Source organism: Bidens hawaiensis, unplaced genomic scaffold (genome assembly GCF_021521415.1).
Source record: "Bidens hawaiensis isolate Kalapana, Puna unplaced genomic scaffold, B.hawaiensis_p1.1 tig00027544_1, whole genome shotgun sequence".
Taxonomy (NCBI): domain Eukaryota; kingdom Viridiplantae; phylum Streptophyta; class Magnoliopsida; order Asterales; family Asteraceae; genus Bidens; species Bidens hawaiensis.
Genome location: NW_027494460.1, coordinates 260,059 through 273,303, shown reverse-complemented (window position 1 = coordinate 273,303; position 13,245 = coordinate 260,059).

Below are 13,245 nucleotides of genomic sequence, written 5' to 3'. Positions count from 1 at the left end.
GAGTTTGATGGACTATGTCTTCATTATTTTTGAACTCATCTCCAAACTTTTGAAATAGCTTTTGTTGGAGATCTAGATACATAGCAGTTAGACCTACCATACTGGACTGCAATTCTTTAATTTTGAAGTCCATGTCTGAATTGCTGGCCTCAAGCTCTTGAATGCGAACATCCTTGATTACCGAATCTTGTTCGAGTTTGAAAACTCGTCTTTGTAGAGCTTGGACATCCACAGGAGCATTCTCTAGAACCACCCATTTTCCTTTGTTCTGAAGATAATTCTCCTGCATGGCCAGGATTCGTGCAACCTTCTCAGAAACATCTGAACTAGACTGGCCTTGATTAAATTGACTGGTGGACCCGTAAGGAATACCTGCAGTGTCGGAATGTGGAATATCTGTTTCAAAGTCAAAATCATCACCAAAGTCACTAGACAACAACTCCATGAAAGTTGGCTCGATAGTAGGTGCAACTGGTTCAGTCTATGATTTTGGGGCATGTGATTCTGGTTGATCGGTGGTTTGTTGTGGACTGGTGGTTGATTCTGGTGCTGGTGTAATTGTTGGTGTTGGTGTAGCTTCGGTTGTTTCAACTTCACGAACCAACTCGCTTGAACTCAAATCATCCCCTTTTCGTTTATGGTGGATGAGATCCGCAATTGGTTTTTCAACATAATCTTCCTCAATATCTTCAGTGACTGTCTGAGGAGGCTTCAGAGCAGTTGACTGAAATAAAGCTTTAGCAGCTTCGAGAGCTTTTAATCTTTCAACATCGGTAAGAGTACTTGTCTGACGAGGCTCTTCTTCCTTGTCTTTATCGTCGGAAATCTCAAACGTAGCAGCACGTGGTTGAGCGGGTGCCACGTGTTCTTCAGCAACCTGAACAATGACAGGCTCAGGTTCGGTCTCAGAAAAATGACCGAATTTCTCAAGGGGTCTCGATCCCTTGTAAACTATTTTGGCCCCATTTCTTGACTGCTTCATTAACCCAAAGGAGTTGGGTCCCATTGTCTTCATATCCAAGGTCTCAAAAGTTTTCACCAAATCAGAGTAATGAGAATCGAAGATCATCTGTAAAAACCTTGGGTACATCAAAAACATCTCCTTCTTCTTTGCTCTAAGATTTCTTATCATTTCATTGAAGACGAATCTGGAATAGTTGTAATTCCAACCCATGATCAGAGCAGCAACGGCAGACATTTGAGTGTGGCTAACGTATGCAATAAATATCTCCACTAAGGGTGAAACAACTTCTTGATTGCTTATCATTTCATTGAAGACGAATTTGGAATAGTTGAAATCTTCCCGAGATGCATGTGAAGAACGTGTGCAATAAATATCTCCAGTAAGGGTGAAACAGCTTCTTGATTGCCGGTGGATAAGTACCTTCATACCCCATCCTGGTAATTACTTCAGTAACCGCGGCTGTAGAATACTCTGTTGGGTAGTCGGGTTGATCCCCAAACAGAAGTACTTCTCTGATAATTGCTTCAGTAACGGTAACAGGCTTTAATTGTATCTTGGAGTCGATTGAAGTAATTCCATCTGCTCCTTGAGAGTTGATCTTTGCATTCTTCCAGAAGTCAGTAACCATCTTCTTGCAAACCACAGGATTCTCACGAAGAGCATGGGAAATCCTGCAAGTGTTGAGTCCCACAATCATTGACTTGAACTCCTTGTGAGCCAGTGGCGGGTCATACAAGTGACCAGCGATATTATGAGTGTCTACAAACTTTAACGGATTTTGATCAGCCATATCTGCACCAAACTTAACAAGTTAGCTAATAATTAAATTATCTTGACATGGATCAACAATTTGTTCATGAAAGGTAAAGAATTTTAGTTATTAGACTAAAAAAATGTCAGATAGCCCAAAGTACATTAAACAGGTCCAAATTCACATCACTGTGAAGGTTTGGGCTCAAATAGTAGGAATTTAGCCCAGTAAGAGGGATCTCGGTTATCAAATGGGTTTTCTGTCAATAATTTAACCGAGAACAAAGGTTCTCGGGCGCGAGTTGGCCGAAAGGGAGTTCTTGGTCACGAGTCTGCCATGAAAGGGAGTTCTCGGTCAGGACTTGGCCGAGAACAGAATTTTCTTTCACAATAAGGAGTTTTCGGTCAACAAAAGTCAACCGAGAACTCCATCACAGCTGTGACAGAAAACCCTTTTGAATTCCATCTCGGAAAGCGAACCATCGTCTTCAATCCCACCGAGATCCCTAAAAACACCATTAAACCTGCAACACCCTGATTAATATCAACCGAAAACAGATTCAAATTGGACACGCTGATTAATATCAACCGAAAACCCCAAATCACAACTAATATATCTATTATTAGTCCGATCACTCATGACACTAGTGACCAGTTCAACAAGTCATCCATAAGAGCAAATTGAGAGACCACAACTATAGGTCTTAGTGATATGTAAGCTTCATATACCCACATCCAGTACCTGCAAGTCACAAAAAACAATCTTGAAGCTTTGATTAGTAGGGTAGGTTTTGATCTCGACAAGAATATCAAGTATTATGGAGAAGGATCTCGGCTGAGAGTGTTTGATATGGGCAAAACAAAAAGGAAAAGTAACTCTTTGAATATTTATATTACCCTTAGCAGGCCGAAAACCCCTTAGTGGGCCGAAAGCTCTTGGAGGGCTCAAGAAGGCCGAATACTAGACAAAAAGCCCAAACCATTTAATACTTTCAAAACATTTGAGAAATAGCCCAAAACATGAATCATGACCCACTCGGGAAGTCCAAAACTTTCAAAGTCCAAGTTTGAAGATACAGTTTATGCAAATGTTCCAAGGAGAGTAATTTTTTAGAAGAAGCTATATAAGACATGACAAAAATAAACAAAATAATAAAGTAGAAAATATTTTTCACCAGAAGCTAACTCTCTTTATTTTAACGTCGGGATCAAATTTCAGTTCTTCGTAAAATAGCCGCCCCTTTTTGAAAAGATCCGAACATGGAATCATATCGTTTAAGAGGCTGTCACAAGGATTCATGTTCAGCATTATTATACATCTAAGAGACAGATTGATAATGTGTATCCCATACTTAGCATGATCTTTCATCGCATCAGTGATATGATTAAGGTTCAGTTAGGCATAAAGCTTAGATGGACATCACTCATGGACCTGTGATGCCTCCTATCTCTTCTCAAAGCATATTTGGCTTTCCCCAGATCACCCCAATTTGACTCCAACCCCCTAGTGCTTGATCAAAATGAATTTTTATACAAAACATGGCTTAGAAGTAAGGTTGAACGTTGGACTTAGTGCCAATAAACTGACAAGCCTTTCATTCGAGACATGACATGACTTACTTGTGTGCCCCCATATCTGTAGTTCTAGTTCGAACCCTTGAAGCCTTGATAATGAGATAACTATGATATACATAAAATAGCAGTATTTTGACTATATAATATTTCGAGAACAATTTTTTTTAATAATAATAATAGCAATATCTTGACTATATAATATTTTTGAAGATCAAGACACTAACGGGCTCGTGTATGACTGGGTAATTGCTTTTCTGCCTATCATTCGGAGAGATGTATCTGGAGACATACACCTGTCTTCAGAATGACCCTCCACATTAAGTTTAGCAAATTTAGTTTATATCACTTCAACTTTTACGCATCATGGAAAGTACCATACACATCAATGACTGTTCTAGAGTCTTTTAAGCCTAATAACTTCACCCGTTAGGCACACAGAAATAATTTATCTATCACTTTCCAAAGGTTGGATCAATTTCCATTTGAAAATATTTTAAAGCTTCTAAAAAGCTATTAATTGAATAGTGATATCACTTCCCTGAGAGTTAATTAAAAACACACGCGTTAAGCATTCAGTCACCCCGGTCACTTTAAGCCTTCAGGTTAATGGCTATCCATTATAACCACAAGTGGTTAACCGGACCAAACATGCATAAAAACACATGTCCTTCCGACTCAGAGTTACCGACATAATTTTAAGTAAAAGAACACGAAACACAAACAACATATCATAATCGCCCCGGGTGCTTTCAGTTATCAGGTAAATGGCTATCCTGTGAAACTATAGATGTAACACCGGACCAACCATATGCAAGTATATGTCCTTCAAACTTGAGCAACCGACATAATTTTAAGCAAAGATGAATGTTAAAGATTTTTTTTTTAATAAAGACAACACACACACACTATTTTTTTTCTTTTTGACCACACACACTATTTTTTCTTTTTGACTTTTTCTCCCCCTAAATTTGTGCAAAAATAAACAAATTAAGTACAAATTTACTCCCAAAAAGACTCAATCCTCGAAACGAAGCATTTTGAGAAAACTCACAAGCACATTAAATTTTGTTGTTCCGACCGGTTTTGTAAATAGGTCCGCCACGTTATTGTCGGTGTGGACCTGTTCAAGATGAATCAATATTCGATCGAAACAGTCACGAATAAAATGAATTTTAATGTCCATGTGCTTGGTTTTAGAATGTTGGACAAGGTTTTTCACAATAGCTATGGCTGCATCATTATCACAAAAAATAGGAGTGTCAAGGAATTCCAAACCGTAATCCAGCAACTGATTTTGCATCCAGGTGACCTGAGAGCAGCAAGCAGACGCAACAACATACTCTGATTCGGCTGTCGAAGTGGAAACTGTTTGTTGTTTCTTACACTGCCATGAAATGAGTCTATCTTCAAGAAATTGGCAACCAGCTGACGTGGATTTCCTGTCAATGTCATCTCCACCATAATTGCTATCAGCAAAAGCATAAAGATCAAATTCTAATTGTTTGGGATACCAAAGACCTAACTTTGGTTGTCCCTTCAGATATCTAAAAATTCGTTTAACAGCAATTAAATGAGAGAGTTTAGGATTAGCCTGGAATCGAGCACATTGGCAGACTGCGAACATTATGTCGGGACGACTGGCTGTGAGATACATCAGAGACCCGATCATCGATCGATAGTATGTCTGATCTACGGGACTCCCTTCAGGATCAGACGATAAGAGTGGTCTTTCAGCCATTTGAGTGTTAGCACTTTTGCAATCTTGAAGCTCAAACTTAGCCAACATATCTTCAACATACTTTCCTTGATGTAACAGAATACCCGTTGGAGTTTTCCGAACCTATAACCCCAGAAATGTTGTTATTTCACCCAATGAACTCATCTCAAATCTTTTCTTCATAACGCTTTCAAATTCTTTGCATAGATCAGCACTGGTAGAACCGAAAATGATATCATCAACATAAATCTGGACCAGAATCAAATCCTTTTCGACTGTTTTTCGGAACAAGATTTGATCAATCGTTCCCCGCTTATAGCCGTGGTCAAGTAGATGCGCACTCAGTGTAGCATACCACGCCCGTGGAGCCTGATGTAACCCGTACAGAGCCTTATCTAACTTGTAAACATGATTTGGCTTCTTAGAATCAACGAAACCCGGTGGCTGATCGACATAAATTTCCTCTTTAACCTCACCATACAAAAACGCTGTTTTAACATCCATCTGATAAACTGTGAAATCCATGTATGACGTATATGCCAGAAAGATCCTTATTGCCTAAAGTCTGGCTACTGGAGCATAGACTTCTGTGTAATCTAACCCTTCAACATGGCGAAACCCGTGAACTACCAGTCGAGCCTTATTACGAACAATGACCCTAGTGTCGTCTTGCTTGTTCCTAAAAACCCATCTTGTATCAAGAGCTTTCTTTTCTTCTGGCAATTTTAACCAATCTCCACACCTTCAACTTTTCAAATTGATTCAGTTCTTCATGCATAGCATCAACCCAACTAGGTTCTTGAAGTGCCATCTCAACATTCTTTGGTTCAATTTGAGATATGAAACAGGAGAACATGCAGCTGTTTATGTGTCCAGTCTGGCTTCTGGTGGACAATCCTGCTTCAATGGGACCTATGACGTTCTCAATCGGGTGATTCTTTTGTATTCTAGAGGGAATTGAATGATCAGAAACAGCACAGTTAGGTTGCAAATTTGTTACATTTTCTCCAGAGTCAGTGAGAGGGTTTTTCCATCCGGACGTTGCTGTACTGTGAGAGTACGAGGTTCCGGTAACGTATTCATCTGGAAATAATGTGCTCCTGAAAATCTGACGAACGGAAATCTCCCCTCAACATTTGCAATATTTTCAGACGAGATTGGTTGAGATTGATTGGTCTCTGAAGATTGAATAGGCTGATCATCGGTTGTGGTTGTAGCACTCGTCATCTCAACAACCTCATCGTCCAGTGACGGAGAAATATGAGACAGTGATTGAGAACTGTCTTGAGTAATCTCCACTGTAGAACCATCTTGAGTCTCTGTGATGATGACCGGAAAGACATTAAAAGGCTTGAAAAATTCATTGTAGTCGAATAGCCAATCAGGACCAACACGGGCATCAGTTTCATTTTCTTCCAACCAACGAACTTCAGTAGACTCTATGATCTGTTTGGTAGACTTGTTGTATACCCTGTAGGCTGTGTTACCGGCATATCCAACGAAATAACACTCATCTGCTGCGGCCCCACAATTTGGAGTGGTTTCTAGATTCAGCAAAGTGCATGGACATCCGTAGGCTCTGAAATGTGCGACTGTAGGTTGATGACCATAAACAATCTCATACGGAGTTTTCATATTTGACTTGTTGATTATCACCCGGTTCTGAACGTAACAGGCTGTGTTAATGGCTTCAGCCCAGAAGAACAATGGCAATTTAGAGTCACATAACATTGTTCTTGCTGCTTCGATTAAAGTTCTGTTTCTTCTTTCAACAACACCATTTTGTTGAGGCGTACGCGGAGCACTGTACTGACGAAGCACCCCTTTTTCTGAGCAGAAACGATTTAGAACTGCATTCTTGAATTCCGTTCCATTGTCACACCTGATTCCTTTCAGCTTTAGGTTCAATTGATTCTCCATCAATACCACAAATTTCTTGATTAGCTCTGCAGTTTCACTCTTATTTGACAAGAAAAACACCCTTGTAAAACGTGAGTAATCATCAGTAATAACTAGACAATAAGAGCTGCGAAACAAACTTAACACATGAACTGGCCCAAAGAGGTCCATATGAAGTAACTGAAAAACTGACGAGATGGTATTAATTAACTTAGGCTTATGAGATTTTCGATGATATTTTCCCAAGGCATAAGCCACACATTTTTCAACAATCACAAAATCTTTGATAGGTAAAACACGCACTAAATTATTTTTAGCAAGACGATTTGGATTTTTAATATTAGCATGACCAAGCCGACGATGCCAAAGCATCGCATTATGTTCCGACACTTTTGAAAACAAGCATGTAATTTCGTCGGGAACATTTTGGTTCATGTCGATCACATAAGCATTATCTTTTCGTTGTGATCGAACAAGAATCGATTCCTCTGGTATGATCATACCGGGTTTCAGAATTAAGCACTCCTTTTTAGTAAAATGAGTTGAAAAATCTTTGTCACAAATTTGCGACACGCTTAACAGACTGTGCTTCAATTCTGGAACAAAATTAACATTTTCAAATTTCAACACACCGTTACTTACAGTACCCTTTTGAGTGATTTTTCCTTTCTCTCCTCTCGCAAAAGACACATACCCACCATTAAATGTTTGAATGTCATTTAGCTAGGTGATGTCTCCTGTCATGTGTCTGGAACAGCCACTATCAACATACCAAAGTCTGATGATATTCCTCCATAGCTGTCCCTGCACAAAGCACGGGATTAGTTAGTTTTTGATACCCAGTCCATACATACACTAGGTGACCCTGACTCATCAACTTTTGTCACAGACTGCCATGTCATATCCTTTTGATCATCAAAAACAGAATGATTAGATGCTTTTGCCGGAGATTTAGGCAACCACTTATGTCTGGAAGACTTGGAATTATAAGTATGAATGGTTGTCATTATCTCCGGTGCCTCAGACGTAGAATTATTAGACGAAACATTTTTCTTCTTCTCTTGTTTAGGTCTAGAGTTGGTGTTTATGTGAGATTTTGAATGTGAAACACCTTTACTGATCCTTCTTTTGATCATGTTGGGTTTGGTCTAATGAGGACTAAACCTGCCAGACTTGTTTCGATTCCAATCATCGTCAAAGGAACTAGCCGAAAAATGTCTAAACCCTTTCCTATATGCATCGTGATGCACATATGGCATATTCCTTTGATAAAATCCGTAGTATGGAATGTACGGACGATGTGGACAATTTCTGGCAATATGACCAGGAATGCCACAATTGAAACATGTCTGGCGTTTTATGAAAAAATCATTCTGATCAGATTTTTGTCTGGACTGGTTGTGTGGACCAGTCTGTTTAGATTTGCGAGAATTCACATTTTGTCTTTTGAACTTATCACCTTGGTTGTCGTTGGAGCATCCCTCCTTGACAAACTTAGGTGCAACATATTTTTCTGATGTTTTTGAAATTTTTGGAGTTTTGTTTTTATTAGAAATCACATTACTAGAATTCAAAGTATTATCCGAATCAATCACACAAGTATCCTTGCTCTTTAAAATAGAGCCCACACAAACAGTCAGAATAACAGAATTTAAAACAGGAAGTTCTAAAGAAACATTAGAAATGAAATTATTATCAAAATCAAAACATGGGTCATCATCCTCATCAGTCCACTCATTCACAATTAACTTTTCTGCACATGAGGTAGACACATTAGAATCATTCACACTTGAAGTAGATGAACCGACACTAGCAGAGCCAATCCCCTCACCTTTATCTTGTTTACCGTATTTCAAATCTTTTATCTTTTCTTCCTGTTCTTTGGTAACAGGGGTAGGAACATAGTTATAGTTGTATGGTGGGGGAACTTGACTAAATCTTATCCCCTCACCTTCATTTTCTTTCCACCACAACTGATTCTCAATCATTGAGTTGACAACTTCACTGGACCCATCGAACTTCTTAAATTCAAGTTCAGCCTTTTCAAACTTGCTAGTCAGATTTAAAATTTCCAATTTGGCGGCTTCCAGCTTAGCAGTCAACTCATCGATTTCTTGTTTAGCATCAAGATAATGACAACTTTTAACACTAAAGTCAGATTTGAGTTTCTTAATGTTTTTATTTAGAGATTCAATTTTCTCTAAAAACCCTTTTTCGTTTTTCTTAAGTTTAAAACTCTCTGATTTTATTCTTTCCATATCTCTAATTAGATTATCATTATGAAGTTGATACATTTCAATTTTCTCACAACAATTTAAAGAGCATGGTTGAAAACGTACCTCAGATGATTCCAGAGAGGTGAATGCCATATATGCAAACTGGAGTTCCATAATCTTCTCCTCAGCAATGTTTTCCTCTTCAGATTCCTCAATTGTTGCGAAATTTGCAGTTTGATTTCCAATATTCAACGCAGCCATCTGTCCTTCCCATAAGAACGTTTGAGCAACCATACCTCTTTCCCCATTACTTGAACTACCTCCAGCTTCACTCCGAGCATTTCCGGCTGGAACCAAGGCCCTTTCTGTATTCCCCTCTTTAGTTGGATTGGTGCATTCACGAGCAAAGTGACCTGGCTCATGACAGTTGTAACACCTGAGAGTCTCCTTGTTAAAACCCACCTTTTGATTGTTTGGCATGTTCCAGTTATTTCTACCCGTCCTTTTTGTGAACTTCTTAGCATGGAAAACCACCATGGCAATTTGCCACGAGATGTCCATTTCTTCAACATCATCAGGATGAATCTGATCAAATTCAGTAGCAGCCATGGGTTGAACTAGATCTCCTGCCAGAAACGCATGGTAACAGTTCATAAATCCTGCCATTAATGCAATATTTTCTTGAGTTTCTTTGGGTATGGTAGGAATCTGGCTGGAGTTTACACTGGAAGCGACTTTGCTAGCATCACCAACTGACTGACCAGATTTGGTAAAGAACACTGGAACTGGGTTGGGTGAATTTGATGATGATGATTGACCAAGAGTGGATGAGAACATCTGAAAGTTTCCCGGTGGTGGTAGTTGGGAGGGCTTAAATAATGAGAAGTTGTCTTGAGACATGAGGGCACTGTTAGAGGTAACATTATATCCAGCAGCGCTATAAGAACTAGCATGATTTATTGCTCGTTGTTTGTCATCCATATCGCAGGCCTTAATAATGGCAATCATCTCAGTCATACTCATTCTGTTAAGAACGTTGGTCTTCTTAATGACTGCAACATGCATGTCCCAGTTCTTTGGCAGGGAATTCACCAACTTGTTGTTAATCTCTGAAGTTTGTTGAAGAATTCCAGCAGTTCTCATTTCAGTTTCCAGGGATATGAACCTTTGAAGCTGAGATTCCAGTGTTTCTCCCAGAACGTGATTAAACATATTAAACTTCTGTCGCAACAAATCCTGGCGACTTCTCTTCATATCCTCATTACCCTCATAAACTTTTATCAGTGCATCCCACAACTCCTTTGCTGATTGGAGTTCTCTAAACTGGAGAGCGATCTCGAGTGAAAGTGCCATAGTTAGCGTTGATAAAGCTCTTTCATCTTCTTCAACTTTTGCAAACTCATCATCGTCGTATTGAGCAACTGGTTTCACAAGAACCTCAGTTGAACCAGCTTTTTGATAAGTAATCCTTTGAGGTCCCCTCACAATACTTCTCCAAATCTTTGAATCTTTCATTTTGGCATAGTGTTCAAAGCGAAATTTCCATTCATTGAACCCTTTCGAGGATAATAAACGAGGTACACGTGTAGCAGTACCCATGATTGAATCAAGTTCTTGGTGAAGTGATGAGTTGGTTGAGTTGCTGCCATTTGTTAACTGGGCCATTTCAAAATGGTTACTGATTAATTTTAGGTCCAATTAAAATAATTGTAAGTCCAATAGGAGAAGCCCAAACACAGACTGGGCAGAGAACAAACACTTTTGGCCGAGAACTAAGTGAGAACTAAACACAGAGCTGACTTAATGTTTGGCCGAAATCTCTGATTGACCAAATCAGTTGACCGAAAACCTTCTTTTGTTGACCGAGATCTAGGAGTTTTGACCAAATCTTGACCGAGAACAAAGGTGACCGAAAACTGGTGTTGATCGAAAACGAATTTGACCGAAAACCAATATTCTTAACCGAGAACCAAAGGTGTTGACCAAAGCCTTTAACCAAAAGCTCTGTCTTTTGAGCAAGTTATGGCCGAAAACTGAGTCAGCCGAGAACTAGTATTTTATTGGAATTTATCTTGGCCGAATACCCAATCTTCCCAGTTTAGTTGTAACAAACTTTCGTAAATTTTGGAATGTGGATATGTTTCCAAATCCAAATCCAATCTTTACCAAGATACAGCCTTTTCTCCTCCGATGATCAGTTGGCCGGAAAAACAAAACACCACCAAAAATACGATCTTGAATACGTTGGTATCACAATAACGAGCCTGAATTCGTCAAAGGCTCTGATACCAATTGTAAGTTCTGAATCTGGATCACTACAATATGATACCAACCAAACGAGTATTGGTGCGGAATACCAATGCTCGGTTATTCAAGAGCACAAGTGATAACAAGTAAACGAACACAAAGTTGCTTCAAAACACACGTATATTGATTACGTCGGGTGCTTAAGCACTAACAATACTTGAATGATAATAAGAATGAACAACCCTAACCCTATACATTACACATCTATATATAGGGACACCAACCCAAGCCGGCCCAATGTACACCAAGCCCACCGAGAACACAATTGTGTTCTCGGTTTACATAAACACCCAAAACCAAGTCCAACTAAGCTTTAGACAAACTCAAACCACAAAACTAGGCCCAACAATATACACACACACAACATATATACATATACATATACATATATATACACACACAACATATAATATAATAATAATATTATTTCCTTCACCCAGGCGACAATATAAACCCGCCCTGCCCCAATTCGCACACATATCGCCCGGGGGGGCGGTGTTCTCGCCCCTTCGCGCCCACAATTCGCCCGAGCCCACGCCCACTACACATGGCCTAAGCTAGGATGAGACAAAAGAGCAGAGCAAGTACAAGTATTAGTAGCATAACAAAAATGTGTTCCTCATTATTAATATGTTTGCTTGCAACAATTGTGGTCTCTCGGTAGAATCTATGACCACATCTTTGACGCACCGCTAGTACCAGTACATGTGAGAATTCTTAATTGGATAGTTGTAAATAACCCGGGGCTATGAAATCAAGGAGTATCCTAGACCTACACTAGGGTGTTGATGGTGATTTGCAAATCTCCTCACGTAGGATTTAAACCTAAGATCAATCGGTTAATAGCCGGCCGCTCTACCACAGAGCTACTAAGGAAGAACAAGGGTAAGTTGTTTTTTAAGAGATCAATTTCTTTTAAAATATTAATTGTGAAAAAATCGATCGAACAGGTCTTTGAAATTCTGAGACACATCAACACAGCTTAGACATATGTAAAGAATTTGGGATTCAAGGATGGTGTATATCAAAGGGCCACCGACGCCCGCAATCGCATACATCGCTAGTGACCCGGCCTTCCACCAATTCTAGAGGAAACTCGTCGTCCGAAGGCCCACTGGGTAAACCCCGGACTCGCACACAACATTTTGCCACTAACAAGAGACTCGAACCGTTTCCTCTCTTATTAGATTGGAGTTGATAATTAACATTTGATCATTTTCAAGTTTATCTTATCTCTATGTTTAATTCTTGATTTTTTCTTATTCATCAGTCTAATCTGAATAACCAACTCAGTGGACCCAATACTCTAATTCTCATAATTCATCTCAGTCGTCGACCGCCAATACTCGGGAAACATTGATTTTCCTATTACAAAACAATTAAGCTCGATTTTTAAACGTGTTGAAATTGATCTTTAAGTTTTCATCTTGATTAAGTTTTGAGTCGAGCTCGATTTGATCTTGGCTCGGCATGACATGTCACTCTTGGTGAGCCCGTTTGGAACTTACCATAAGAAATCAACAAAAGGAGGAAGGCCTCGTTTAAAAAAAGGCCAAAAGAAAAGAAAATTTGGACTTACCCATTTCGTAATAAATGTATAAGATTAAATAATTTCATGATAACCATTATTGATTATTTACTTATACGTGATATGGATATAATTGGAGCTAATACATATAATAATAAATCTTGTTAAAGGGGTACTGCATTAGTTTAAACAAACTAACCACGCATAGTAATTGAAATATTAGTGACAAATCCATGTGTTTATAAAATAACACAAGATATGTTTAAATTTACTTGAATTGGATCATTTA